A 5,598-nucleotide genomic window follows, 5' to 3' on the forward strand; every position below is an offset into this window, starting at 1 on the left:
TATGTTTCTGTTTTTTTTTTTTCTACTAGCAGGACTAGTGCAGCAGTTCAAAATAACTTTTATGATTTTTTTTCTTTTATGGTTTTTGTTGCAATTGCAATTGGACTTTAACCTTGTTATATGCATTAGCTGATCAAGTTTCTATTGAATGTGCAGAATAGGCAAACAACTTTATTTTCTGCAACCCAGACTAAGAAGGTTTGTGCATTATATCTCAAACTCATAGCAGTTAGTCAATCTCTTGCTTTCCACATTATTTTTCATTGTTTTAGCATAACTTATTAACTTAATATGCTGCCATAGTTCAGTAGTTTCTAAACTGTTTTTGTCTCTTCTTTACATGACTGGATTGCCCATATGTTACATGAGTTACTTCTTATATATATTAATACATTTCCCATTAAACCTGTAGGTTGAAGATCTTGCTGACTTTTCCTTCCAGACAACGCCTATGTATATAGATGTGGATGATGGGAGAACTAAGGTAGGAATCCAACTGGTCTTTTGGATTCCACACTAAATATTAAGTCTACTTCATACTCATATAGACCTATTTATTCTTGTATTTTAGCCGTAATCTTTATAACCTGCCAAGATTGTGTGCACTACAGGCCACGAATATAGGACTGCAACAGGACTATTGTCTTGTGCCAAGTGCCAAGAGATTTTATTCTCCTATATTCTTTCCTGACGAGGAATCTATCAAAGAAAGTGATGGTCTTCTTCTCTTCTTGCAACTCAGTAAAATTCCACTCTGTTAAGCTCTTACTTGTTTTATTTTCCTCCTAAATGTACTCTTTCAAGTACTAATTGAGGCATGTATTTCTGTCTTCATGATTAGGTTTCTTGGAAACAATAAGTTGAATGGCGCTCTCTCTGAATCGAAAAGCTCATCTCTTCTCAATGTGTAAGTACTTCAGCATGTTTTCCTTAAACATCATCATAATTCATTACACTTGGAGTTTTCTGATTTTTCTGATAAGTATGTTCTGTATTTGATGAACTCATCTGAGTCATCTCTTTGTTGATAAATATAATGTACTTACTTCGGCTTTATCTGAACTGTACAATACCAGCTTCAAATTAATATGATGCAAAATCATATATCAGAGTATTGATAGGTTTGACCAATGCCTGAATTTTGATAATGGTCATGGTATTATTATATTTAATTATATTTACGTAGCTTGTATCTTTTCTGCAGATGAGTTAAATGCCTCACTAAGCTGCACATGAGTTAAATGCAGACGAGTAGACCACCTACCAGATTTGCAGCAAAGGTTTTTGTTCTTTTTTCTGCAATATCTTGTTCCTCATTGAGAATGAAGACTAGTTGCTCTTGTAATATGCAGCATAAGTCTATATGGGGGTCAAGAAAGATTTGTGTCTCTGCAATGGGTCAGCAGGTTTGTGTCTCTGCAAGCTCACTGGCCATTCCGTTTTCTATGACCACTTCTATGATTTGGGTGATTCCGTTCATGATCAGATTGTGAAACTAGTACAGCAGTACAGCAGTATAGCTAGCTAGTTCCTTTATTAACTTGTGTCTAGTAGAAATTTTTCATTCATTAAGCATTTAGACTTGTCTTCAGATCCAGATTAGTATATATGAGTTATTTTGAACTGAAGTTCATGATTAAGTTTGTGTACATGAGATACTAGTGGATTAATGGAAATTGCAATGAATGATTTTGAATGTGGATTTTATGGTTTCATACTTTCATTAATGGGCAATTTTAATTTCCAGAATGCATGCATACCAATTGTACAGGGGACTACTAAAATGTGTCATCACAAACTGCATGCTACAACAAAAGCACACCAAAATGTGTGGTTGCAGCTGCACAGTGTATAACAACAACAAATAAGTGTGATTGGACGTGATTACAGACAATATAAAACACGTACTATTAGTGGTCCTTGTTATATTTAGACCACAAAAATTTGTCGTCTAAATAATCTCAAACGACAGTAAATTGTCGTCGTAATGAGATTGACACAACAGAAATCTATTGTCTAAACCATTTCCCAACATCACATATGTATAATTGAAAAATCTTTCACACAACACTTAAATGTCATACAAATCAACCATAGAACGACACTTAATTGTCCTCTGATACACTTTACGACCACATATAATTGTCGTGTAAAGTAAATTAGCACAACCTTTAAGTGTTGTTGTATGAGAGAAGACACTACATATGAGTCTTCATATTTCTTATTTAAGGGCATTCAGACCACACAAATAAGTCTTGCAATATGCTTCACAGAATAGTATTTCAAAAAATACTGTCATTGTTTTGTTTATCAGACAATACAAAACCGTTGTTTGAATGCTTTTAAAGAAACAGATCACAATGTTCCCAAAATCCAAAACTCATCAGACGACACATTTTTTATGTCGTCTGAAAATTCAGACGACAGAACTCTTCTGTCGTTCGATACGCCCAAGAGACGACATCGTACTAGACGACACATTTTTGTTCGTTCAGACGACATAACTGTTCTGTCGTCTGAAGGCCTTTTTGACATAGTGTATAAATGATATTTAACACAACATGTGATCTCTTGATCATATCCGAATTACATATCCACTTGATGGGGAAAGTATTGCTATGTAGTAACAAATCCAATTAACTGGTTCACCCTCAAGCATAAGAACAGTGAAAACATATCAATCTGGTTCCCCCTAGCTAAACGAACGAATCTTGGCTAAGCATAACTGATGGTATTTGGCTTTGGCTTAAGCTTCAGAAATCTTTGGTGATTAGAATTTGAGTTAGATTTCATGGGAAGCTGCTGTTGCCCTATGCAATTATTGAATACAATGAATATGGACAATATACAAAATAAGGCAAGGTAAAATAAGGAAAGTTTTGATTGATTCTTAACGTATACAAATTACATTTAATACTATAAAGATCAATAGCTAACTAATACATTGAATAGAATGAATCTAGACAATATGCAACATAAGGCAAGGTGGAATAAACATTATTCTTAACATATAGAAAGTAAAAAGAAAATATCTCTATGTACTTATTTGTGTACACGCGTTTAATTGTTAATGAAATGGATTCTTTCCCTTTTTGCCGTATGTACTTACCTTATATAAGGGAGTCACATACTCACACCTTAATTTGGCAAACAATATCAATAATACCCTAAAATGCACAAAAGATGATGAACCCATCAACCCTTATATTTCTCATTCAATGTATTTGTTTTCTCATGTTCCTTCCAATAAGCCAATGCAGCCAAGTTTTCTTTCCAATGGACGAAAGTCTTATTGAGGAAACATGCAGCAATATATTTTTTTTTTTGTTAAATACTGTTTACTCCCTGAACTTTTAGGGAAAAAACAATTCAGTCCCTCCCTTTTTAATTTCACACGTTTACTCCCTCATCTCTCATTTTTGTACCAATAGGTCCATTCCGTTACTCTCCGTTCAAAAACTCCGTTAAATTGCTAACGTGACAATCCTTCCGCGTCAAAAAGTCCATTATACCCTTAAATTTTTTTTTTGGCCTTTTTATCTCTTCTTCTTCTTTCTTCTTTCAGCTCTCTCTTCTCCAGAAACCTCCCCCCATCTCCTCTGCAACTGTTGAGTAAAAATCTGCACACAGTGAGCGAAAATGTCACCCAACATAATTTCACTCGTATTCATTAAAACAATAGAGCTTTTATTATTTTGGGTTCGACCCATTCAAGACAGAATGTGTCTCTTAATTACAGTCCCTTGTTACAGGGAAACACCCTTTGATTCCATTCATGAAGAAACCAATTGATGGGATGTGTGTTTGTTTGTTTTTGCGGCTGCACCCCGGATATTTGAATGGGTTGCCTACGTACCCTTGGAGAGGGATCAAGCCACTCGAAGTTCAAGAGTTCCAATGAGTGAATGACTCATTGGAGGGCTTTGATTTTGGAATGAGAATAGTGTTTGTGACGACTTTGGTTGAAGTGAACCAGAGATTCGATTTTGTGATTAGGACGCGGTTGCATCTAGATAGATTTGGTTCTAGATTGCCTACATACCCTTTGCGGGATCAAACCACATGTAGTTTCAACATTTAAGATTTAAATGGGTAGATGACCCATTTATTTTGGATTTGTGTTTGGGAGATTTGGAAGGTTTAGAGGCTTTGAATTTTTTGTGATTTGGGAATTATTTGATTTTCTGGTGCTGGGAGAATTTGACTGGAGTCAGTGATTCATTTGGGACTGGCCGAATTTGACTGGTGGAGTCAGGGATTCTGTTTGGAGTTGCGGTTGCATCTAGTGGGTCGCTAGATGATAGGAGCATTTTAATGCGACGTTTTACTTGCTTTTTCTACATTTCTTGCGTTATTTCCTTATTAAAACCCTGTTTAGGAAAGTTTCCATTCTTTGATTGGGAAAGTTCCTATTTGTACAAAGTTTCTATTTTTGTAGTTTCTATTTATCATTTTTAGTAAGTTTCCATTTTCGGTAGTTTCTATCTTTCATTTTTAGAAAGTTTCCCATTTTCAGTTTAGGAAAGTTGCCATTTTTCATTTTAGGAAAGTTTCTATTTTTCTTACTAGTTTCTATTTTCAGGACCTCGGAGCTAAAAAGTGGAAATGAACTCATAGATGGAAAGAGGAGCTTGCGAACACCAAGGGGAGCAAAAATGAGATGCAAAGGACCACAAAATTGAGCAGAAATGAAGAAACGAAGATTTCCTGGTCCAACCAGGAAATCCTGTTCGAAAGAGGAAACTGTGTGAAGCAAAACTCTGAAGCCCATTGAGATGTGTGATCGAAATTATGATGGACATGACGTTGGAGACATCAAGGCTTGAAGAGGACGCAAGAAGGCCCAAGAATTATCAAGCAAGATGGACTTTCGGCAAAAGTGGATAAAGCCCATGTAAACTAGGGTTTTGTGACGTCAAGAGAAAAATGTGGAGACTTAAGAGTTTTTCCGTCCAAAGCAAGAGGAAATCAAGGAAGAGTTTTTAAAAAGGAAAATATATTTTCCTTAGAGATTAAATTTGCCGTGTAATACTTAAGGAGAAAAACAAGGTGACAACATGGGAATTAAAGATGATTGATTGAGGATTTCAAGGAGAGATTTTCTTGGGAGACTTTTATGGGAAGGAAATATTGTTGGAGGAATAATTTGGTGTTATTGCCAACGTGAAAATCAGAAATAATCAAGGAGATGACGCCAAGAGAGATTCAAGGGAGAAATAAAAGGAAAGAGAAAAAGGTGGAGACCAAGAAAAGCTGAAAACGTGTCTAGGTGCATCCCTAAATTCCCTAAAGGAATATTAGCCGAAATTCATGAAGAAAATCAGAATAATTCCAAGGAAATTCGGCAATTAAATATTAGGGAGGTATTTTAGAGAATTTTGATTGGTTGGAACACATCACACAGATTACTTGGCATTCTATGATTGGTTGGACTACATCACAAAGCTTACTTGGCGAATTCTCATTGGTGGAAGCTATGTGGAAATTTCTGATTGCTTTGTGAACCCTAGCCGTGCTCCTATATATACCCACCTCTTTGACGTTGAAAAGGGTTCCACATCCCTTAGAAAAATTCAGAAAAATTATATTGATGTCGTG

General features: G+C 35.5%; 1 long non-coding RNA gene across 1 annotated transcript; it reads left to right on the forward strand.

Annotated features, from left to right (window-relative positions):
• Nucleotides 1-394: 394 nt before the first annotated feature.
• On the forward strand, nucleotides 395-1,723 carry LOC133706851 (uncharacterized). Its single transcript, XR_009844750.1, has 4 exons — nucleotides 395-484; nucleotides 612-741; nucleotides 842-907; nucleotides 1,205-1,723. It is a non-coding gene; the product is annotated as an uncharacterized LOC133706851 (long non-coding RNA).
• Nucleotides 1,724-5,598: the final 3,875 nt, after the last annotated feature.

This window comes from Rosa rugosa, chromosome 4 (assembly GCF_958449725.1).
Source record: "Rosa rugosa chromosome 4, drRosRugo1.1, whole genome shotgun sequence".
NCBI lineage: Eukaryota > Viridiplantae > Streptophyta > Magnoliopsida > Rosales > Rosaceae > Rosa > Rosa rugosa.